Source organism: Hippopotamus amphibius, chromosome 6 (genome assembly GCF_030028045.1).
Source record: "Hippopotamus amphibius kiboko isolate mHipAmp2 chromosome 6, mHipAmp2.hap2, whole genome shotgun sequence".
Classification (NCBI taxonomy): Eukaryota; Metazoa; Chordata; class Mammalia; order Artiodactyla; family Hippopotamidae; genus Hippopotamus; species Hippopotamus amphibius.
Window position 1 is genome coordinate 140,767,729 of NC_080191.1, and position 26,482 is coordinate 140,794,210.

The following is a 26,482-nucleotide window of genomic DNA, read 5'->3' on the forward strand; positions in this document are numbered from 1 at the left end:
TATAGTAGTCCAACTGACCAAAACTAAAGACAAAGAAATGTTATTAAAAGCAACAAGGGAAAAATGACAAATAACATACAAGGGAACTCCCATAAGGGTAACAGCTGATCTCTCAGCAGAAACTCTGCAAGCTAGAGGGAGTGGCATGATATATTGAAAGTGATGAAAGGGAAGAACCTACAACCAAGAATACTCTATCCAGCAAGGATCTCATTCAGATTCGATGGAGAAATCAAAAGCTTTACAGACAAGCAACAGCTAAGAGAATTCAGCACCACCAAACCAGCCCTACAACAAATGCTAAAGGAACTACTCTAAGCGGGAAACATAAGGGAAGAAAAGGACCTACAAAAACAAAAACAAAACAGTTAAGAAAATGGTAATAGGAACATACATATCAATAATTACCTTGAATGTACATGGACTAAATGCACCAACCAGAAGACACAGACTGGCTGAATGGATACAAAAACAAGACCCATATATATGCTGTCTCAAAGAGACCCACTTCAGACCTAGGGACACATACAGACTGAAAGTGAGGGGATGGAAAAAGATATTCCATGCAAATGAAAATCAAAAGAAAGCTGCAGTAGTGATACTCATAGCAGATAAAATAGACTTTAAAATAAAAAATGTTACAAGAGACAAGAAAGGACACTACATAAAGATCGAGGGATCCATCCAAGAAGAGGAGATAACAATTATAAGTATATATGCACCCAATATAGGAGCACCTCAATACATAAGGCAAATGCTAACAACTATGAAAGAGGAAATGCAAGGCAGAAATAGAGACACAGATGTAGAGAACAAACACATGGACACCAAGTGGGGAAAGCGGGGAGGGTTGGGGGGGGATGAATTGGGAGATTGGGATACCAAATTGTACACTCTAAATATATGCTGTTTATTATCAGCTATTAACTGTATCTCAATAAAAGTTCTAAAAAAAAAATTACCTAGAGACAAATGACAATGAAAACACAATGATCCAAAACCTATGCGATGCAGCAAAGATAGTTCTAGGAGGGAAGTTTATAGCAATACAGTCCTACCTCAAGAAAGAAGAAAAATCCCAAATAAACAATCTAACCTTACACCTAAAGAAACTAGAGAAAGAAGAGCACACAAAACCCAAAGTTAGTAGACGGAGAGAAAAGGGAATGCTCTTGCACTGTTGGTAGTAATGTGAATTGATAGAGCCACTATGGAGAACAGTATGGAGGTTCCTTGCAAAACTAAAACAGAGTTACCATATGACCCAGCAATCCCCCTACTGGGCATATACCTAGAGAACACCATAATTCAGAACGACACATGCACTTCAATGTTCATCGCAGCAGTATTTACAATAGCCAGGACATGGAAGCAACCTAAATGTCCATCCACAGATGAATGGATAAAGAAGATGTGGTACGTATATACAATAGAATATTATTCAGCTGTAAAAAGGAATGAAATTGGGACATTTGTAGAGACATGGATGGACCTAGAGCCTGTCATACAGAGTGAAGTGAATCAGAAAGAGAAAATATCATATATTAACACATATATGCGGAATATAGAAAAATGATACATATCAACCAGTTTGCAAGGCAGAAATAGAGACAGAGATGTAGAGAACAAACATATGGACACAAAGTGAGGAAAGTGGGGGCTGGGTGGATTGGGAGGGAATGAATTGGGAGATTGGGATTGCCATATATATACTACTACTAAGAAAAAAAATACCAAATTGTACACTTTAAATATATGCAGTTTATTTTATGTCAATTGTATCTCAATAAAAGTTCTTAAAGAAAAAAGTAAAATAAAGTCAATACATGTTATGTTATATGATAGGGAATAAGAGAGGAAAGGTAAAATATGTACATCACACAAGTATATTCATAACAAAAGTATTAGTTTCATTAGTTTTTTAAAGTTGAAAAATATGTACAGAGTCACCTGGCTTCTTGTTTCTTTTAAGTGGTTGATTAGAAGTATCTAATGTAGATCATCTGTATCTCTCTATAAATAGTCATACCCTAGATTATCAGTGCTCTATTTACTACTAGAAAGCCATTAAAGATTAAAATTAATTATCATAGGCACCAATCTCATCATAACGGCACCACACCCACAAACTCATTCAAACCCAATTACATGCCAAATGCCCCACATCCAAATACCATCACGCTGAGGATTAAGTGTCCAACATAATGGCTGTTGTGGGTGGGTTGGCTGAGGTGGGTGGGGAAACCCCAAACATTAGTCAATAGCAAATGTCATCGGATGGACATGCTGTATATCTGAGCAGAACAACTTGGACGCTAGTCTGCCTAGAGTAGTAATAATGAGGATGAACACAGATATATTTAGCAAATATAGGAGGCAGAATTGACAATTCTTGGCAATAACTGGATTTGGGACAAGATGGAATTAAATAAGACCCAGGCATACACTGCTGATGGCATACTGCAAGGCATCATGAATAATATATTACAGATTACTAAGCTCCTCTAACCTTTTTCCTATGCTTCTTCCCTAAAAGTTGTGAGAACCTGTGAATGGGTGGAGTCTTCATGCAGAATGATCCCGCTCTACCCTCCAAAGGTTTTGATTCTGTTTATTTTCTCATTTGTAATGGTACTTTACCTTTATATATGTTAACATACTAAACAATATTTTAAGATAATAAGCAACCAAAAATTATCTCAGTGTTCTCCAAGAAGAGACAATTTAGCAAAAAACAGCAGATCAAAGAAAAACACACAGTGAAACGAAAAGTGTAATTAAAGTATTCATAGCTTTCCAAATCTAGTTATTTTTCAATAGCTCTCCCATAAAGAAAAATGTAGACTTACCAGGGATCATGTATATTTGCAAAATAACTATTTTCAACAAAAAAAAAAAGGACACTAAAATTAAGCACCTACTTTGTGGCAGGAACTGTGTTAAATCAACATTGTCTCCTTTTATTTCCAGAAGACCCTGTGAGGTGTTTCTATTTTAAAGATTAAAAATAATAATAATAATAAAAAGGTTGGTAGAGCTTATGTAAATCATCCAAATCCAGGGAAAGGTACTATTAGAATTTAAATATAAACTTGCCTCTTTATATTAAACATTCATCAGGGAGTGTGACTTTCAGAAGTATTATGAAAACTGTGATTTTAAGTCCTTCAGGTATCAAAATTTAGTCTCTAATTAAAAGAAATTAAGTTTCTACATCTAAAAGTTTGGAGTCTAGGCAATAATATCATTAAGATGAAAAATGATGATAAAGCCTCAGGAAAACTTTCCCTGAGTTGCAGGCTAATGCTAGTTAAACTAATTATAATAATCTTAAAAAAGTTGTCCAAAATTCCATTAAATAGGAACTTTGGTTTGAATATTATTAAAAATGGTGTATTAGCAAAATTTGTTAAATATTTATTATATTGTCATTTATTATAAAATGTCATTACAATAGTTGATCAATTTAAATGAATCAGTATTAGAGAAGAAAAAGAAATAATTAAAATTTTATCTTAAATTAGGTAATGTATTAAAATGTTTCCTTTTAAAGTGACTTTTTTAAAAAACAGCATATATGCCCTTTTTAAACACTTTACAATTTATATTTTTTTAGAGTCCACAGTCTGCTAAATAAAATCGCTAATGAGATATTTCAAACTACTATGTAATTTAAATTTATGATTTTAATTTCATTAAAAATTAGGTGTAAGTGCATACGGGCTAATCTAAAAATGCTATATTCCATCTCTGGTCTAAAATATTATAAATCTCACTTTCCCCAATGAACACATCAAGAACATTTATATGTGGAGCAATTCTCACTGCAAACTAACTGGAGACTGACAGAAAGACTCTTGTACAACCAAGGCTGTAAGAACAGCCACAAGGAATTGGATAGGAAGGGAAGAGAAGCAATGGGTCACAACCTGTGCACCAGAAGGGGACTCAGAAGAGGAAGGGTATCCTCCTTGGGGAGTGAGTGGTTTGAGCCACATACTGGGTACCCCAGCCATGGGGTCCACCACCAATAGGACAAATACCCTTGGCTGGTTGGAGGGCTGGTGGGACAAACAGGAGGGCTATGGGAAGCCTAAATTCCATTCTTGAGGAATGTACACATGCTTGCTTACTCCCAAAACAGAGCAGAGATGGGGGATTGAAACTGCACAGGATGCTGGCCAGTTTCCTGTGACCATTCGGGTGCATGCCCCAGCCTAAGCTGAGTGCCTGCTCCAGTCCCACTTGCTTCATAATGCAGCTGCACACTGGGGCGAGGGCTGCTCCAGCTGAGGGGAGAGCTCAGCTGTGAGGGACAAATGTGGTTCAGACCCAGAGCTGTATCTGAACAGGGCAGGGACAGCCACTCTAAGCACTTAACAGAGGTAGTGTATCAGAAGCAGTCTGGGTCTCTGACTATGGCTGGGGTAACCACAGCCCACACCCTGGCTGATACAGAGTACCCACACAAACCCCACCTGCTCTGCACTGCAGCTTCACACTAGGGTGAAGGTTGCAGCAGCAAAGGGGACAGCTCAGTTGTGAGGGAAAAAGGTGGCTTGGACTCGCAGCTACATCTCAGTGGGGTGAGGGCAGCCATTACAGGTGGATATAGAGACAGCACATCAGAAGCAATCTGACTCTCTAACTGTGGCCGGGACTGCCAATGCCCCCACCCAGACTCACACTGAGTGCCAGTGCCAGCCCCTCTTGTTCCAGCACTACTTCCTTCTGGGGCGAGGGTGCTAGTATTGGGATGAAGGAGAGCACACACTTAAAGGGAATAAAGGCAACTCAGATATGACTCTCAGGGCTTCTGCTCCAGCATCTTGGGACCCAACTCTGACTATCAACAGGGTGGTACAGGGCCCTGAGTAAAAGAGAAGTCTGGGCTCATACATGGTTCTAGACCTAGCCTTTCCATCTCCAGCCCCTTTTCCTACCAAAGCTGCCAGCACACCCTGGGGAAAGATATGACTTGTGCTCACATCAGATTGACGTCTCCCACCAAAGCCACTGGGCACACACAGACTGTATAAGGATGCTCCCAAAAAAGGACACCCCTTCAACACTGCAATAGGTAACTGCTTCACTTGATTTTATACAGATATAAAAAGTTAAGAAAAATCATAAGACAGAGGAATTTGATTGCATTGAAAGAACAATAACCAAAAAAACCTGAAAAACTAATGAAACAGAAATAAACCATTTACCAGATGAAGAATTCAAAGCATTAATAATAAGAATACTAACTGAATTAGGGAAAAGAATAGGTGAACATGGTGAGAATTTTAATAAGTAATTAGAAAAGAAAAAGAGAACCAGTCAAAACTGGAAAATACAATAACTAAAATGAAAAATGTACTAGAAGGAATTAATAGCAGACTAGGTAATACAGAAGAATACATTCATGATCTGGATGACATAATAATGGAAATCACCCATTTAGAACAGCAAAGAGAAAAACAAATTTAAAAATGAGAACAGTTTAAGGGACCTCTAAGATGACATCAAGTATACCAAGAGAGCAAGAGAAAGGAGTCTAAGATGTATTTGATGAAATTATGGCTGAAAACTTCCCAAACCTGAAGAAGGAAGCAGATATCCAGGTATAGGAAGCATAGAGGGTGCCAAAGAAGATAAGCCAAAGAGAGCCACACCAAGATATATCATAATTAAAATGGCAAAAATTAGTGAGAATTCTAAAGGCAGCAAGAGAGTAACAGAGTGTAATATACAAGTGACCCCATAAGGCTCTCAGGTTATTTTTCTGTAGAAGCTCTGAAGGCCAGAAGGGAGTCACACAATGTATTCAAAGGACTGAAAGGGAGAAACCTGTAACCTGGGATACTCCACCCAGCAAGATTATCATTTAGAATTGAAGGAGAGATAAAGAACTCAGTAAAGCAAAAGCCAAAAGAGTTCATCAATATTAAACCTATCCTAAACAAAATGTTAAAGGGTCTTCTCGAAGTGGAAAGAAAAGGCTATAGCAGAATATAAGTATATACAGAAAAGGAAAGATCCCATTAGTAAAGACAAATTTATGATAAAAGCTGAATATCAGTCACTTCAATAAGCTATTACAAAGATTAAAAAAATTGTAAAATCAACTACAAATACAATAATCAGTAAAGGAACAAACATGAAGATGTAAAATGAGACATCAAGAACAAAATGTAAGGGAAGGTAGTAAAAAAAAACTATAGATCTTTTAGAATGTGTTTGAATAAATAACTACTATGTTAAAACAAGTGGGTATAGTTACATGTTAACATATATGACCCCATGGTAACCACAAATCAAAAACCTACAATAGATATGCAAAAACTAGAGTGAAAGGAATACAAGTATACTGTTAAGAAAATCATCAAACCACAAGGGAAGAAAGTAAAAGGAGAAAAAACAAAGAACTGCCAAAAAATATCAGAAAACAAGTAACAAAAATGCAATAAGTACATACCTGTCAATAATTACTTTAAATGTCAATGGATTGAATGTTCCAATCAAAAGACACAGAATGGCTGATTGGGTAAAAAAAAATAAAAAGATCCATCTATATGCTGCTTACAAGAGACTCATTTCAGAGCTAAAGACACACACAGACTGAAAGTTGACAGAAGGGAAAACGTTATTTCATGCAAATGGTAATGAGAAAAAAGTGGGGCTAGCAATACTCATATCAGACAAAATAAACTTTAAAATAACATCTGTAACAAAAGACAAAGAAAGATATTACATAACGATAAAGGGATCAATACAAGAAGAGGCTATAACAATTGTTAACATATATGCACTTATTACAGGAGCACCTAAATATATAAAACAAATATTAACAGACATAAAGGGAGAAATTGACAATAATACAATAGTAGGGGACTTTAACACCCCACTTATATCAATGGACAGATCATCTAGACAGAAAATCAATAAGGCAACAGTGGACTTATATGACACATTAGACCAGTTGGACCTAAAAGATGTCTACAGGACCTTACTTCCAAAAATAGTAGAAAAGGGACTTCCTAGGTGGCGCAGTGGTTGAGAATCTGCCTGCTAATTCAGGGAACACGGGTTTGATCCCTGCTCCAGGAAGATCCCACATGCAGTGGAGTAACTAAGCCCGTGCACCACAACTATTGAGCCTGTGATCTAGAGTCTGTGAGCCACAACTACTGAGCCCATGTGCCACAACTACTGAAGCCCATGCACCTAGAGCCCTTGCTCCACAACAAGAGAAGCCACAGCAATAAGGAGCCCATGCACCACAATGAAGAGTAGGCCCCACTTGCTGCAACTAGAGAAAGCCCATGTGCAGCAACGAAGACCCAATGCAGCCAATAAATTAATTAATTAATTAATTAAAAAAACTGTAGAATACACATCTTTTCAACTGCACATAAAGCGTTCTCCAGGAAATATTACATGTTAGGCTATAAAAGAATTCTCTACAAAGTTAAGAGGATAGAAATTATAGTAAGCATTTTTTCCCAACCACAATGATATGAAACTAGAAATCCGTTACAGAAAGAAAAATGGGGGAAAAAAACATGAATACTAAACAACATGCTACTAAAATACCAATGGATCAATGGGAAAATCAAAAGAGGAAATCAGAAAATACCTCCAGACAAATAAAAATGGAAACACAATTTTCCAAAATCTACAGATGCACCAAATCACTTCTAAGAGGGAAATTTACAGTGATACAGGCATATCTCAAGAAATAAGAAAAGTCTCACATAACCAACCTAACTTACCACATAAAGGAACTAGGAAAAGAGGAACAAACAAAACCCAAAGTAAGCAGAAAGAAGGGCACAATAAAGATCAGAAAGGACATAGAGTCCAGAAAACAACAGAAAAGGTCAATAAAACAAAGAGCTGGTTTTCTGAAAAGCTAAACAAAATTTATAAACCTTTAGCCAGTCTCATCAAGAAAGAAAGGGCAGAAATTAACAAAACAAGAAATCAAAGAGGAGAAATAACAAGTGATATTACAGAGATACAAAAAAATCATAAGAAAATACTATGAACAGTAACATGCCAACAAACTGGACTAAAGAAATGTAAAAATTTCTGGAAACATACCACCTGCCAAGACTGAATAAGCAAGAAATAGACACACAAGAAATAGACCAGTCACTAGTAGTGAAATTGAATTTGTAATTAAAAAACAAAAATCAAAACAATCAAACAAACTAAAAGGACCCAGCAAACAAAAGTCCATTACTGGACAGCTTTACAAGGTAATTCTACCAAATATACAAAGAAGAGCTAGTACCTGTTCTTCTCAATCTACTGCAAAAAACTGAAGAGGAGGGAACACTTCCAAATTCATTCTATGAGGCCACCATTAGCTGGATACCAAAACCAGACAAAGACACTACAAAAAAGAAAATTACAGGCCAAAATATCTGATGAATATACATGCAAAAGTCCTCAAACTGAATTAGCAAACTGAATTCAACAATACATAAAAAGGATCACACACTGTGATCAAGTGGATTTATTCCAGAGATTCAAGGATAGTTCAGTATCTGCAAGTCAGTCAATGTGATACACCACACTGAATATAAGAAGGCTAAAAAACACATGATCATCTCAATAGACACAGAAAAAGCATTTGACAAAATTCAACATCCACTCATGATAAAAATTCTCATCAAAGCTGGTATAGGGGGAACATATCTCAAAATAACAAAGGTCACTTATGACAAACCAACAGCTAATATCATAAATAAAAGCTGAAAGCCTTTTCTCTAAAATCAGGAATGAGACAAGGATGCCCACTCTTGCCACTTCTATTTAACATCAGATATTCTAGCCACAGAAATCAAGAAAAAGAAATAAAAGGCATCCATTGAGAGGAAAGAAAGAAAACTGTCACTCTTTGCAGATAACATGATAATATATATTGAAAACCTTAAAGTTTCCATCAAAAAACTATTCGAACTAATAAATTTAGTAAAGCTGTAGGATGTAAGATTAATATACAGAAATTTATTGCTTTTTTATACACTAATAATGAACTATCAGAAAGAGAAAGAAAACAATCCCATTTAAAACTGCATGAAAAAGAATAAAATACTTAGGAATAAACTTAACCAAAATGGTGAAAGACATATATCCTGAAAACTATAAAACACTGATGAAGGAAACTGAAAATGATACAAAGAAATGGAATGATATCCAATGTTCATGGATTGGAATACTTAATATTGTTAAAATGTCCATAAAACCAAAAGTAACCTACAGGTTTAATGCAATCCCTATCAAATTGCCCATGACATTTTTCACAGAACTACATCAAGTAATCCTTAATAATCCACACTATTTCTATGGAACTACAAAAGACCCCAAGTTCCCAAAGCAATTTTGAGAATGGTCAAAGCTGGAGGTATTCAATATTATGGTCTCTGACTTCAGACTATAGTACAAAGCTACAGTAATCAAAACAGCATGGTACTGGCAGAAAAACAGACACATAGATCAATGAACAGAATAGAGAATCCATCAACAGATGAATGAATAAAGAAAGTGTGGTATACATATGGCAGAATATTATTCAGCCATCAAAGTTTGAAATTTTTCCATTTGAAACAATATGGATGGACTTGGATGAAATTATGCTTAGAGAAATAAGTCAGAGAAAGACAAATACTCTATGTTATCACTTATATATGGAACCTAAAATATCAAAACGAATATATATAACAAAACAGAAACAGATTCACAGATATAAATAACAAACTAGTGGTTATCAGTAGGGAAAGGGAAGGGAAGATAGGTTAGAGAACTGAGATACAAACTACTGTATATAAAATAAGGAAGGAAAAAGGATATATTTTACAATGCAGGGAAATATAGCCATTATTTTGTAATAACTTTAAATGGAGTATAATCTACAAAAATATTGAATCACTATATTGAACAACTGAAACTAATATGATATTTTGTTAATCAACTATACTTTAATAAAAAATATTTTAAATGCTTTATGAAAATTTAGTTCCAGAGCTAAAAATAGTCCAATTGCTATTTTTCACATTTTACAACAAAAATTTTTTGTTCTTAATTGAAAAGATTCAGGCTAATTAAGGATAGTAAAAAATAATTTTGTAAAAAATAATTTTATAAATAATCCAAGACAACACTTTCAAAATTACTTTCTTTTTTCTTTTTTACCTCCTCATATACAGAACTTCTCCATACGTCATATTTCTTGTAGCTATAAAGTCAGTTGATATTGGGCAGGTACCCAATATCCCTCAAATTTCACTGACATCAAAATATGACAATTATATGAACTGCCCAATTACAAGTACTGAAAATTGAATCTGTGATTTAAAAATTCACAATGAACAAAAGTCTAGGGCCAGATGACTTCACAGGTGAAATTTACCTTACACTTACAGAATAGTTAACACCTATCCTTCTGAAACTAGTCCAAAAAATTGCAGACAAAGGAATACTTCTGAACTTATTCTGTGAGGCCACTATCACCCTGAAACCAAAACCAGACAGATAGCAAAAATAAGAGAAAATTATAGGCCAATATCACTGATGAACACAGATGCAAAAATCCTCAAGAAAATATTAGCAAACCAAATTCAGCAATACATTAAAAGGATCATATACTATGATCAAGTGGGATTTTTCCCAGGGATTGAAGGATTTTTCAATATCCACAAATCACTCAGTGTAATACTCCACATTAACAAATTGAAGAATAAAAAGTATATGATCATCTCAAAAGACATAGATGGTTTTTCAGTTGGGTGATTCATCAGTCCTGCCCTCAACTGTTATTTCTTTCCTAGTACTGTTAGAATCAAAGATGACGAGAACAACAATGTTTTTTTTTTTTTCCATGATATGGAAGATATTTTAAAATCCATAATTCAATTGGGAGGATAGTTGATAGAACTGCTATGTTTTCATCCTTTGAAACACATGCTATCCTTGGTTCACCTGACACCTTAATCCAATTATTTTATTCAATATCACTAAAATGGAAGAGTTCCCACTGGAATATCCAAAATCATGAGGATCCACAGCACTGCATGCTTGAAGTAAAAACAACATTGGGAACTGACATAAATTGGACCATTCTGTTCAATAGTGCTTCATCGGGACAGACTGTGTGATTCTTCTTTTCTTTTAAATCACATGTCTTTAGAAGCTTATTAAAGTCTTCAGGGTATTCATTAAAGAAATTTGGATCAGACATACTGATGGCACATTCCAACTCAGTCACTGGTTTTGGAAAAACTCTACATTCTAGACTATGAATCTGGTCACAATATTTTGGAACCTCACTGTTTAGAATCCAAAGCATGCCTGCATCGTAAATGAAAAGAGTGCAGCCAGGATCGTAAGAAAGACTAGCTAGAAGAGCCAGATCAAACTCCAGATCAAACTCCAGCTCTTGGTGGAACGCTAAGGTGATTGGGTTATAGTTGAAGAGCTTCCACTCCACTGGAATGTGGTTAAAGGGCTTCTCTTTCTTTGTCATGGTATGTGTGCCTATGGCCGGAAGAGTGAAGGCCATGCAGGTGTCAAGGTGGCAACGGCAGAGGCATGTCCTGGCTCAAGTGGCACAGCCCTGAGACAGGAACAGAAGGTTGCACGGCTGAGGACGTCCTCACAAAGTTGTGCACTCAAGTGGATTCCATATGTACCCTTCAACACTGATTTACATGTCAGGCACTACAACACCTTAACTTAGGTGGTGTTTACCATTCTAGAGTTGATGGAAATAAGTTCCATGTTAATTAATTTTCTTTCTTTAAGTCACAAATGTAGCAAATGGCTGAGCTGGAATTTAAACCATTTTCTGTCTGACTCCAAAGCAAAGTGCAATTTATTAGTACTTGATACTAGTATTGTTATTATTATTTCTGATTGTCTTTTTAAGTTCATTTAATAAACAACTATCAAGCACTGTTAAGGCTAGCCACTGTTCTAAGCAAGAGACACATATCAGTGAAAAAACAGAAAAGTCTGCCCTATTAAGAGTGATACTCTGAATTATTCTGAGTTATAACATTATGACATTATTTATATTCTTAAATATTAAATACTATGCTGTGGCTAAATATTTTAACAACTTCCAAGGTACAGATTTCATACATCCATGTATAAATCTCTAGGACGTATAGCAGAGTCAATATTATAACATTTAAAACTCAATTTTTTCAGTTATTTCCAAAATTCAGCTTTAACATTTTACACTTTATCACACAATATAGAGACAATAATAAAAATAAATTATATGTGTATGTTTATGAAAATTGGCAATAACTGCAAATCCAAACCAATACATTCTAATATTTTTAGTATGAAAATATTTTATATACAATATGGCTACTGTACTATGTATTCATACTTAGCAATGTTGAAGTTTATTAACATTTATCTTTAAAGATGAACTACAGAGTCAGAGTGATACCTTACTTATAACAAAAGAAAAATTTTACTTAAAGGGCTTTACAATATTTTTAGAGACAGTGTATTTTTAAAAATAAAAACAAACATTATGAAAATAATATTTTCAAAGAAGTAGGAACCTAGATTTAAGCCAATTTTTTCTTCATATTTAAAATAGTATTCAATTTAAACAAACAGATTAAAAAAAAACAGCACACTCATTTCTCCCACCCACTACCACCTCTTACAACAACCAGTGTGTTCTCTGTATCACGAACTTAGATTTTTTCTCAGATTCCAAATATAAGAGAGATCATATGGTGTTTGTCTTTCTCTTACTAATTTCACTTAGCATCATGTTCTGGAGATGCAGTCACACTGTCACAAATGGCAAGATTTCATTCTTTTTTTATGGCCGAATACTATGCCATTGTGTATATACCACAATGTCTTTATCCATTCATCCCTCAATGGACATTTAAGTTGTTTCCATAAACAACTATTGTAAATAATGCTGCAATGAACATAGGGGTACACATATCTTTTTCAATTAGTGTTTGTTTTCTTCAGTTAAATACTCAGAAGTAGAATTACTAGATCAGATGATAGTTTTTTAGTATTTTTTAATTTTTTGAGGAACCTCCAATACTGTTTTTTACAGTGCATGACTGTACCAATTTACAATCCCACCAACAGTTTCCCATGTCCTCACCAACACGTTATTTCCTGTCTTTTTGAAAATAGCCATTCTTAAGGGCGTGAAGTGATATCATGTGGTTTTGATTTGCATTTCCTTAATGATTAATAACGTTGAGCTTTTTATGTAGCTGTTGGCCAACTACTTGTCTTCTTTGGAAAAATGTTTATTCAGATCCTCTGTCCATTTTTTAATAGGATTGTTTATTTTTTTGTTGTTATTGAGTTTTATGAGTTCATTATATATTTTGGACATTAGCTTCCTATCAGATATGTAATTTGAAAATATTTTCCCATGTAGTAGAGTTTTTTCTTATTTATGGTTATCTTTGATTTTTATTTTTTATTTTTGCTTTTTTTGCTTTTGTCTTGGTATCAAATTCAAAAAACATCACCAACACATGTCAGAGAGCTTACTACCTAAGTTTTCTAAGAGTTTTATGTTTTCAGGTTTTAAATTCAAGTCTTTAACCCATTTTGAGTTAATTTTTGTGTATGGTATAGGATAGTGGTCCAATTTTCCCAACACTATTTATTGAAAAGACTGTCCTTTCCCATGGAATATTCTTGGACCCTTTGCCATAAATTAATTGATTACATATGCATAAGTTTACTTCTGGACTCTTGATTCTGTTCCACTGACCTATGTTTTTATGCCAATACCAAACTGTTTTTGATGACTATAGATTTGTAATATAGTTTGAAGTAGGGAAGCATATGTCTCTGGCTTTGTTCTTCTTTTTCAAGTTCACTTTGCCTATTTGGGATCTTTTGTGGTTCCATACACATTTTAGGATTGTGTATTCTATTTCTGTGAAAAATATCATTGGAATTTTGATAGCAATTGTTTTGAATCTGTAGACTGGGACAGTGTGGACATTTTAACAACATTAATTCTTCCAATCCAGAAGCATGGAATATCACTCCATTTATTTGTGTCTTCTTCAACTTCTTTCAGTAATGTCTTGTAGTTTTCAATACAGAAGTCTTCCACTTCCTTGGTTAAATTTATTCCTAATATTTTATTCTTTCTGATGCAACTGTAAATGGACCATATTCTTAATTTTTCTGATAGTTCCTTATTAGTGCAAAAAAATGCAACAGATTCTTGAGTATTGATTTTGTATCCTGCAACTTTACTGAATTCATTTATTAGTTTTTTTAAAGTTTTATTGAGATATAATTAACACAATAAACTACATATATTTAAAGTGTACATGTATTTTTTAAATTAACTTATTTATTTATTGGCTGCTTTGGATCTTCATTGCTGCACACAGGCTTTCTCTAGTTGTGGCAAGTAGAGGCTACACTTCAGAGTGGTATGTGGGCTTCTCAGTGCAGTGGCTTCTCTTGTGGAGCACAGGCGCTAAGCACACAGGCTTCAGTAGTTGTGGCACACAGGCTTAGTTGCTACATGGCATGTGGGATCTTCCTGGAGTAGGGATTTAACCCGTGTCCCCTGCATGGGCAGGTGGATTTTTAACCACTGAGCCACCTAGAAAGTCCCCATTTATTAGTTCTAAGAGTTTCTTAATGGAATCTTTAGGGTTTTCTAAATATCATAGTATGCAATCTAAAAATAGTGAAAGTTTTACCTCTTCCCTTCCAATTTGGATGACTTTTATTTCTTTTTCTTGCCCAATTGCTCTGGCTAAGAATTCCAATCCTATGTTGAATAAAAGTGCCAAGAGTGGACATCCTAGTCTTTATTTTCTTTTTGATATCAGAGGAAAAGCTTTTAGTTTTTTACCATTGAGTATGATGGAAGCTACGGGTTTGTCGACTACAAACTTTACCTCAATATATGAGGTATGTGCCCTCTACACCTGCTTTCTTGAGAGCTTTTATAAAAAATGGACATTGAATTTTTTCAAATGCTTTTTCTGCATCTATTGAAATGACTATAGAATTATTATTCTTCATTTTGATAATGTGATGTATCACACTGACAAATGTGCAGATGTTGAACCATCTTTGTATCACTGGAATTAATCCCACATGATCATGGTGTATAGTGTATCCTTGTATTTTTGAACTTGGTTTGCTAATATTTGTTGAGGATTTTTGCATCTATGTTCTGCAGTGATAATAGACTGATTTTTTTTTTTTTTTTTTTTGGTCGTGTCTTTACCTGGTTTTGGTATCAGCATAATGCTCATCTTGTAGAATGAGTTTGGAAGCATTTCTTCTTTTATTTTTTCGGAAGAGTTTGAGAGGATTGGTATTAATTCTTCTTTGAACATTTGGTAGAATAAACCAGTGAAGATATCTGCTCATGTACTTTTGTTAGTTGGGAGGTTTTGGATTACTTACAGCAATCTCCTTGCTAGTCATTCATTTGTTCAGATTTTCTATTTCATTATGATTCAGTCTTGGGAGGTTGTATGTTTCTGGGAATGTATCCTTTTCTTCTAGGTTGTCAAATTTGTGGGGATATCATTGTTTATAGTAGTCTATTATTATCTTTTGTCTATTGATTATAATGTCTACTCTTTCATTTTTTATTTAATTTGAATACTCTTTTTTTTTCATGGTAAGTCTAGCCAAATGTTTGTCAATTTCATTTATCTTTTAAAAGAATTAGCTCTTGGTTTCATTGATCGTTTTAAATTGACTTTCCAGTATCTATTTCACTTATTTCTGCTCTAACATTTGTTATTTCCTTTCTTCTACTAATTTATTTTTTTTTAGTTCCTTGGAGTTTAAAGATAGGTTGCTTATTTGAGACTTTCTTCTTTCTGGAGGTAGGCATTTGCACTATGAAATTCTCCCTTAGATCTGCTTTTGCTGCATCCCCAAATTTGGTATGTTGTATTTCCATTTCTATTTGCTCAAGTTATTATTTTCCTTTTGATTTCTTCTTTGATACATCGGTTGTTCAGCAGCATGTTTTTTTGGATCCTTGAGTAGTATCATCTTTAAATTTTGTGAAGATATGCCCAGAGACAATAATACCTAACTTTTGGAAATGGTGGCAATAGGCTCAAATTACCACATATATAGAATTTTCAAAATATGCTTATATGCCAAACCTTAAAAAGTTCACTCTAATTTTATAAGATGGGAAAATCTGTGTTAAGTAGATACTGCTTCTTGAAATTATAAAAATACTAGCATATGTTGTTTAATATAGAATTATTAATATTAATCACTAAGCAGTAATATAACTATTTTGTTAAACATATTGGTCTCCATATGTAAGTCATAAGCAACTTTATGTCTTTTCCCAGCCTTTTCAAATTTATTCATTAGCTTAGTTCTGTGTGCTTCTGGGACAAATTCATGGGTAGATCCTTAGGTATTTCCAAACCTCAAAATAGTTACATTTTATGAGGTGAAATGATGTATTAATAAAATAATCAGAACTCCGAACCTCAATTATATTAAAGCGTCTCTCTTCCTCCAACTGAGTGCTGCTACAAGCCTGCAAGTCTGCACTTAGTGAGAAGAAAATCCCAACTTATTCCCTCCTTTGCCAAGTCTTCCCTCATTCCTTAACTTCATTTTCTGGTCCCACAGTCCCCTTCAAGTATTCAGTCACATCAGAGGTGATTCAGGGGTGAGGAGCCTAATTCTATTTTGATGTGCCCCACACTGGCCCTCTTTGAATCTGGCAGTTATTCTATGCTGACCTCTTTCTGGAAATGAAAGGTCCTTTCAGCACATGACAAATCCTCTTGTGGCCAACTTCTGACCCAAGGGAAATGTATACTTTTGTCCTGCTGTCTGTCCTGCCACATGAAGCAAATAATGAAGTTTTTTATCTTTATACTTCTCAGACATGTTTCAGACTTACTTCTGTGGCCGGCAAGACCTGGGGATACACAGGAAGCTTGGTTAGTGGTTCTTATGAAAACCTTCTCATCTGGATTAAGGTGAGGATGAGAAATGCCACAGCACTCCAACATATTCTGCCAATGTAATCCTGCTTGTCTCTTTAACTGCACCCTCAATTTTCTACCTCTAACACAGATGATGAGCTAGGAGTTCAAAACCATTTGTCAGCTCCTGTTTTGCAAATTCCTTATATATCTTCTAGCACATTTGGTTGGAATTTGAGTGTTCTTGGTCATAAACATCAGCTAGCAGGGGCCATTTTGTTTTGATCAGCTGTTGACTTCCTCACTGGAAGGTCAGAAACTGCAGCAACAATACCAGTGCAGCATCAACAAGTTTACTGTGTTCTGACACTACAAATTTAAGCACAGTCTATTTTATACAATTTTCAGAAAAGATACTGTTATAGACAGAATGTTTGTTCTCCTTACCCAAATTCTTATGCTGAAGCCCTAACCCATAAGGTGACAGTATTAGGAACTGGTGGGGGAGGAGCTTTGGGAAGTAATTAGGGTTAGATTAGGTAGGGTGGGCTCCTCAGGATGGCATTAGTGCCCTTATAAGAGGAGGAAGAGATCTCTCTCTCTCTTTCCCCTTGTATGCACACACTAAGGGAGGATCATCTGAGGACATAGCTAGAAAGAAGCCATCTGCAAGCCAGACAGTGAGCCCTCACCAACTCCAAATGGGCTAGCACCTTGCTCTTAGACTTCCCAGCCTCCAGAACTATGTGAATTAATTTTTGTTGTTTAAGCCACCCAATCTATGGTACTTTGTTATAGCAGCCTGAGCTAAGACAGGTTTCAAGGTTCAAAACTCTTGGAAACTTGTCAAAAATACAACAACTAAGTGGCTGAGTTGGGAGTCAAATCAAGGGCTGTTTGACTGAAACTTCTGCTCTTTTGACTGTTATCTCTTGTGGTTTTGGACTTCCTGTATGTGCTTTTGTGTCAATGTTTCAGGGTTTTTCTGTTTCTTCCATAATTGTATTCATCTCTTCACTAAATATTTTCCAGCATCTCAAAACTGAGTTGAGATTTATTCCCATTGCTAGTCACCTCTGTCCTTTCTTTTGGTTACTTTTACATACTTTTTTAGTCAGTCAATGTACATACACACACTGCACATATTATATGTATATGTGTGCATATGTACTTTTCATTTATAATATGTTCAATTAATACCAATTGCTATATTTCATTAACTGCTAGTACCTTGAAACTGGTGTCTATACATTCCTTTGACAGTAAAGCACATATTTGGGACTCCTCTGTTAGCAACACATATACACCTGAAAATATGATCTAACTGTAACCTACTCTGGCTTTTCAGAGCCCTTCAAGGGATCAAGATGTTTTACAGTAATTCTTGTTGAAACATGTTTGATAAAGCTACATGAAGATTTACACTTTTGATAAATAAAGCATACAGACAAAAGCCAGAAATATAATGTACTATAATTCTATATAAATCCTGGTAGGCTCTCTCCACTAGTTTTCATTTGGGAAGTCCTCTCTTTGAAGGATCAAAAGGACTGGAGTAGCACCAGCCCACTGTTAACATTATAGCTTAACAACCCGGCAGAGAAAATCCATTCAAACTCACTGAATCCAAATAAGTTGCTGATATACTTTCTTATTTGATTACAGTTTGAACTGCAGTTAAATGATTTCAATATTCCACATATGATCTGAAATCCATCAAGTATTTCCATATTTCTTTCTGTTAAAGATGCTATTTACCCCACAAAAAATAATAAATAAATAAATAAATAAAATGGAAAAAAAAAAAAGATGCTACTTACTTGGCATTTATCCAAGCGTGTGAGAAAGAGAAACACAAACATTGAAAGGGTTGAGATGTAATGATCATAACACTTATTGTAATTAAAATATTCCAGTGAAGATCTTAGTGGGGTGTCAAACTTCAGAATATGTAATATATCTCAGTTTTCTTTGATCATGAATGTGTTTAGTTGCCTAAAGTTAATACTTCTGATCAATTCCATTTTGAAATCAAAACCATCATAGGTTCCTACTTTATAAAAAAGAAGTTGTACTAAATCACTTAAATTTATTTCCAGCTCAAACATTCTACTTCTAGATATGATGTTTTGATTCTTTGTAAAAATAAAAGCCCTCCTATAAATCTGATCAATGTTGTTTGGAAAGGGAACCAAAAAGGCAACAGATTGCACAAATATAAGCTATATTTGACACAGTAAGGCAAAGTCTCCTTAATTCCCTAAACAAGTATTATTCAAGAGAAACTAGAACTCAAATACATAAGTCACAGTTGTATTCAACATTGCTAAGAATTATATATTTTGTGTCCTATAGTCTAGACCATACACATTTCAGATGCTAAAAATTTAGGCAATTTATATTATGGGATAATGCTGACTGGATAAAATGTAGTTTGAACAGCAAGTTGTCCTTAGCAGTATAGAAATAGCACAGCAGAAACCTGACCCAAGGCATATATGATATCCCCCAGTGTGTTAAAACCTTAAAACAGTGTTTAATACCCCATCAGGAGTGAGGGATAAAGGGACCTGCTATTGTTGTTCTGTAGTATTTTTACTCCATTAGCAAGTGTCATTATTCAAGCCTCATTATTGCTCCTAATGAAGCAACACACCAAAGCTAAATTCAAGTCAGTATAAAATACTTGAATGAGTTCCTGCAGTGTATTGAACTTGGTGAGAAAGCTTTTGAGAAAAGGGCAAAACCAGAGAACAATCTTTGAAGTATCTTAATTTCCATGATAAATGGTGACACTCGTAGTTCAATATTTGCCAAACTGATACTCATATAAATAACACAAAAGCTATTTGTAGAGCCATCTACTTCTCTTGGTGCTTCAGCAAATAGCAATTTTATGATCTGGTTTGTAGGCAAGGCAACACACAGCAAAGCTACTTTCTTTAAATCTACAAATCACTAAGCAGGTATGCATGTCAAGGAAAACAACGATGAAGACTTTGCGGTTAGCTATACAAGTTTGAAGTATTAAGTCTCCCTGGTCAGAATTCTTCACTGTATAAACTTTCCATCAGAGAAGCGAAGATGTAGAGCTGCATTTTATATGTTCCCATGACCATATGGAAATAAATTAAAAATAATATCATAAAATGTCACTTTAAAAAAAGTGTCTTATGTTACCAAATTTCAAAGTACAACCAAGTAAAACAGTACTACCTACGAAAATAATTAATTAATATAAGGTTAACATATTTACATTTTAAATAGTAATAACATTAAAAGTGAAAAAAATTAAACAATTGAACAATTACATGAATAGGTGAAAAAGCATGAAGTTGAAGAAATTTAGTAAAAGAAAACAGAGAGTTGAAAGATGGAAAAACAGAGCAATGGGGGATTTCCCTGGCAGTCCAGTAGTTAAGACTCCGCGTTTCCAATGCAGGGGGTGTGGGTTGGATCCCTGGTCAGGGAACTAAGTTCCTGCACATCTAACAGTGGCCAAAAAAAGAAAAGAAAAAGGAAAATAGAGCAATGTGACTAACAGTGACAACAGGTGCGGTGGGGTGCTATTTTGTTTAGGGAAACCAGACCTTTCTAAGTAGGATGTTTAACAAACCAGAATTCACTGGGGAAAATCTATGAGAACCTCTGAGAAGAGCATACTAGGTGGAGGGCAGAGCAGAGCAAGGCCGTTTTGGCAGGAGCTGAGACAGTATGCACCCACACTATCTTCTACATGTGATTGGCTCACTAAGATCAGGGAAATTTCTGAAAACAAACCCAGAATTCAGAAATTCTCTCCAATGATACACATTTCTGGCACCCTGCCTGGCTAATTGATTAGCTATATTGTGGCAGGACAGGATCTCATGTCAACCATCAAATATGCCATTAGGCATTCCTTTTGTAAAGTAGCATGTATGAAATATATATCTAACTAATAATAACTTCATAAACTTGTATCTTGTTTTTCTCTTTCATAAATGGGCATATTATCTAACTCCCAGAGGTTTAATTTTATTATTCACTTATTTTCTTATTATGAACCACATATTCATTGAATTGGATTAACTGCAATGTTTGCAATCTCATATTTACCAATAGGTACAGTCTGACCAAATTCCCATTCCAAATTAACCATCATCCTGAATCTTGTGTGAAACATTCCCCTGCTTTTTCATGTGCAATTTAATCTCATTTCTTATTTTAATTTTTTGTTTAACTTTCAATAAAACTTTTAAATTTATTAAAAGGATATATTCTAGGTAATATTAGGGAGGATTTGTTATTCAAATGTATACTGCCGTTTCATTAGGTTTGTTGCATGTAGCTATATTTATTTTTTCTCTTATAAAATATTTCATTTTAAATATGCTACAACTTATTAATCCATTCTCCTACCAGCATGCATTTGGGTCCATTCAGGATTCCGCTATTATAAACCTTATATCATGTCCTCTTTACTACTTGAGCAGTTTTCCTTGAGCATATATGAAGGATTGAAATTGCTGGGTTTCAGAACATGTTACTATATGAAATGCTTGACTTTATATAATTATGCCAAATATTTTTCTTAAGAGACTCAATCAATTTACACTCCCACCAGCAATGTATAAGAATCCACTTTCTCCCCAACACTTTGTATAGAAATTCTATGGAGGAGTCATTTGGGGATTGGTGATTGAGTAGTTTTATCCCTGGTAAATATTTAATATAATGAAAAAATTTATTGTGATCTCATTAGTATTCAGAGGTTGGTAAAGCTTGTCATAGATCAGTTACTAATGCAAAATAACTACCAAGGACCCTGGCAGATAATATTAGTTTTAAGCATACAAAATTACTGTGTTATTAGATTAAAAAATCAAATATTAGTAATTTCATACAATTCAACCCAAGAGTTGTTTAAGACATTCCACTGTTGTCCATTTTTTTCAACACTCCAGAATGACTGTATCAGTAATAACCATATTTTCAGTCATCATCTCTTTTATCACGAATCTGAAACTATTCTTGTCTATGCTTAAATGAATCACCAGTATAGAGTTCTTTTTTCTAGACCTTTAACTTTTAATAAAATGGGATTGATTCTATTTCGATTAACAATGTCTGTTTATTGTCTTTTCTATCTTGAATTCTTAGGTTTGTGATTGTAAACATGTTTTTTTAAAGTTTTTATTAAAAAGGTTATTACAAAAAATCTGCCCATTAACAGTATTTCAAAGAGAGCACAGATATGTAATTAAGGGGTAAATATTCCCGACATTAAAGCCAGAAGGCAGAATAAATGAAAATTTAGGAACGGACTAAATTTTAGATTGAAATTATAGTCAGGTGCGACTAAATCCTGAATCTCCAAATTTCCATTCATGCTGGATATTTATTTTAGATATAGGAGAAAATATGAAATGAGATTAATTTGGAAATTTAATCCAAAAATTTATTCTGGATATATGAGAAAATAGAGTAAAAGTATTAAAAGTATTGACAGAGCTTGTTTTAAAGAAACTAAAGCTATATTACTTCTATATGGAATTTGACTTCTGCTTATTTTTTAAATGTACAGAAACCATAAATGAATGTGTGATATCCTGATGTCTTTCCTCGTGTCCTGAACAAAATCGGCAGATTTTCTTTTTCTTTAACCAGAGGTTTATTTTTAGTAGAACTTTAATATTTGGACATTCTGGGTATTTGATTATATAGCCCATGATCTCCTTTACAATAGCCTTGTGAACTAACACTGTGCCACTGCACAGATGTTGAGTATAGACACAACTTTCAGTTTAACTATTGACTTGTGAACCCATCCTTCTAATTTCAGCAACAAGTTGTTACCTGTAGGTATCAATCAATTTAACCTTTATATTTACACCGAAAAATTTAAAGTGCTTTTTCTCTGTGACCTACTGTTTTGTAATATATGTCAGTGCCTTGGGCTCTTGATGGAATGATGTCATTAACAGAAAGAAAAGTTATTGTCTCTAAATGCAAGCAGTGTCCTTATCAAATAGGAAATAATGTTGCCTGACATATACACTGTAAAGTTTCATTTTTACCATGAAATGAGATCCTGACATAATATAGCAAAGCTGACAAGTACTAAATTGCTGGTACATATGTATAATAAAATGTAGAATTTCTTGAATATTTTGCTCAGTGGATCAACAATGTCCCACAGTTTTTAATCCATTCATTCCTTAAAGATGCATTTATGAAACAGCCATTATCTCTCAAGCATTGTCTGGTTTCAAACTTCAAAGAAATCAGAATTGTGAGTAAACAGACATGTATAAAACTGTAATAAAATGTGATAGATGGTACAAACTAAGTACTCTGTTAAGGGTGAGTCCCTAGTAATGCCTCCTCAGATAAAGATTTCCAAAGAAGTAGAAAAAATTTTTACTGTCGCTTGAAAAATATTTCTCAAATAACAAAATTATTTTCCAAGTAAAAGAAATTATTCAGTTATTAATTCACTCACTCACTCATTCATTCACTAAGTATACAAATCAGGTACAGAGAGAGGAATGACTTTTCCAGATAGAGCCTATATGACAAGAGCAGTACTGGGGTGGACAGGAAATACCATTAAAAAAAAAAAAAAAGCAAGTTATAATGTAATTGGAAAAATGCATTCAATTACTGTTCATACTAGTAATTCCTTATTATATACTTTATTGTTTTTATTTACTTGTTTCTTATCTGCACTCTCATCTCTTGCCTTTATACAATCTGTAAGCTCCATGAGGACAAAAGCATATGTTTCTATATCTGCCTTGTATATTAAATGAATAACTGATCTACTGCATGAATAAATGTTACCTTTGCTTGGAAAATACTTTTGTGACTTTAGAATTCATACATCTAACAGCACACTTAATGTTGAAAACGTCTCCTTAAAACCTGGCAGCACCAAATCAAGAACCTCTGCTCTTACTACCCACATCTATTTAATGTTGGACTGAAGGCCCTAATTTGTGCAAGACAACAGCAAGCAACAGAAAAATAGGCATGAATATTAGAAATAAAGAAGGACAAGACTCTTTATTCAGAGATGACCTGATTGTTAACATAGGCTATCTTATGGAATTTGAGAAACAGAAAACTACATAAACTATTAAGTGAAGTTAGCAAGTTTGTAGGATTCAAGATCAACTTCAACAATCATGTGTATTTCAATAGCTAGCTGAGAACAACTGGAAAAACAAAACTAATGTTTAAAATAGCATCAAACACCTCAAAACTATATAAGAAATAAAACAATATATGATTTCAATCTCTATAAAACCTGGGTAAAGTAACTAAAGAAAACAGAGATATACAACATTATCATGAATTTGAGGAGTCAATATAAGTATTAAAAAACCCACAAATTTTAATGTTTTATTTGCGAAACACAGTGCTATATGTGAAACTCTAAATTAAATCTAAAAATTCTTGATGAAATTTTCAAATACCTTTGAAACTTTTGGAAAGGCCAAAATTTTTTAGACAGAACCTAAAAACATTTACCATAAAAAAAAATTAGACAATGAAAATTGGAAACTTTTGTAAAAATTATAAAATTTGTCAAAAGACACTCTTTCAGAAATAAAAAGGCAAGTCACAAACCAGAAGAAAAAAAGCTGCGATGCTTACGTTTGACAAATAAGTTATATTTAGAATACATAAAGAATCTTTACAATTCTATATTAAGAAGACAAACAACCCAATTGACAAAATAGGCAATACGTCCTTCACAAAAGAAGATATATGAATAGCCAATAAGGACATGAAAAAGTTGCTCACCATCATTATTGATCAGAGAAGTAATGATAACATCATGATGATGTATCACACTTCACACCCTCTTTAATGATAAAAAATGACTGACAATACCAAATGTTGGCAAGGATGTGGAGAAACTAGAATTCTCATATATTATTGGAGGGAAGGTAAAATATTCTAACCACTTGGAAAAAGTAGTTCCTTATAACATTAATCACGTACTTACCTCTAGCTTAGCAATTCCACAATGCGTACTTTACTCAAGAGAAATGAAGACCTACATATAAAATATGACCAGGAGAATGGATAAGTTGTGGTATATTCATTCAAAGGAATACTATTTAATGATAAAAAGAATAAACTGATGATGATGCAAGAGCAAGGATGAATCACAAAAGCCATTTTGAAAAATAAGACAGAAAAGAGTGTTTACTATATAATTCATTTTATATAATATTCAAAAACAAGGAAAACTAGTGTGTGAGAATAGAAATGAGAATAGAAATCAAAACTGAATGATTATGGGAGTGGGGGTCGACTTGAAGGGAACATGTGAACATTTTCTAGGATGATGGAAATATTTTATGTGTGAATTTTGTAAAGATGTACAAATTTGAAAAATCTCAATCTGCACACTAGAGATGTGTATATTTTACTGTATGCAAATCCAGTATTGACACACGTTCACTGGATACATTTAACAGCAGATTTGACATGCTGAAGGGAATTAGTGAACATAAAGTAGGTGATAGGAAAATTCACAGAAATACAGAGGCAAATAACTAAAAAATAGAGGAGAGGTAAGAGATGCAGAGAATACACTGAGAAAATCTTAAGTACATTTAATTTTCAGGGAAGAATAAGAGTGAAAGGATGGGATAGAAGTCATATCTAAAGAGATAATGACTAGGAATTCTCCAAAATTGATGAAATAAATTAATCAATAGATTCTAGGAATTCAATAATCATCAAGTGGTATGAATAAAATGAAATACATGAAAAATCAGAACAAAACTATTGAAAACCAAAGGTAAAAAGAAAATCTTCAAAGATGCCAGAAAAGGAATGCAAGGTGGGTAAAACAACTGAAAATCTATCAATGAAACCAGTTATACCAACAAAATAAAAGGGAAAAAATGACTACCTCAATAGAAGCAGAATCTGTATGCAATAAAATTCATTATTTGTTCATGCAGTAAGAACGATGAAATAATGGGAAAAGCACTGGTGGGTGTCAGAGATACAGGGACAGCCCTAGGTCTGACATTACTAAATTTAGTTATCCTGGACAATTTGGTTACCTTCCATCTCTACATAGCTACAGACAAAATCAATAATTCTTAAATCTCATTCTTAAAAGGAAATCTTTTAACACCTGATGTGCAAAATAGAAAATAAAGCAGTTTCTCCATTTTTCAAAAACATCACTATATAGTAAGAGAACTCTGAGATGGCCCCCAAGACTCTTTCCTCCTGATATATACACTCCATGTAATACTCTCTCGTGCTGTGTGGGCAGGACAGGGAATAGGATAGATTCCCCATCCAGGATTAAGGTGATTAAGTTATGTTAGGTGACAAAAGTGAAAGGATTTGCAGATATAGTTAAGGTCCCAAGTTAATTTGAGTTTCTCAAAAGGAAAATTATTGTGGGTGGATAAAACCCAATTAGGGGAAGCCTTAGAAGGAACTGGGTCTTTTTGAAGAATGCGATCAGAGTGTGAGAGATTCTCTTGCTGGCTTTGAAGAAGAAAACTACC

General features: G+C 34.1%; 1 pseudogene; it reads right to left on the minus strand.

Moving 5' to 3' along the window:
- Positions 1–10,483: 10,483 nt before the first annotated feature.
- LOC130854984 (sodium/potassium-transporting ATPase subunit beta-3-like) lies at positions 10,484–23,700 on the minus strand (annotated as a pseudogene).
- Positions 23,701–26,482: the final 2,782 nt, after the last annotated feature.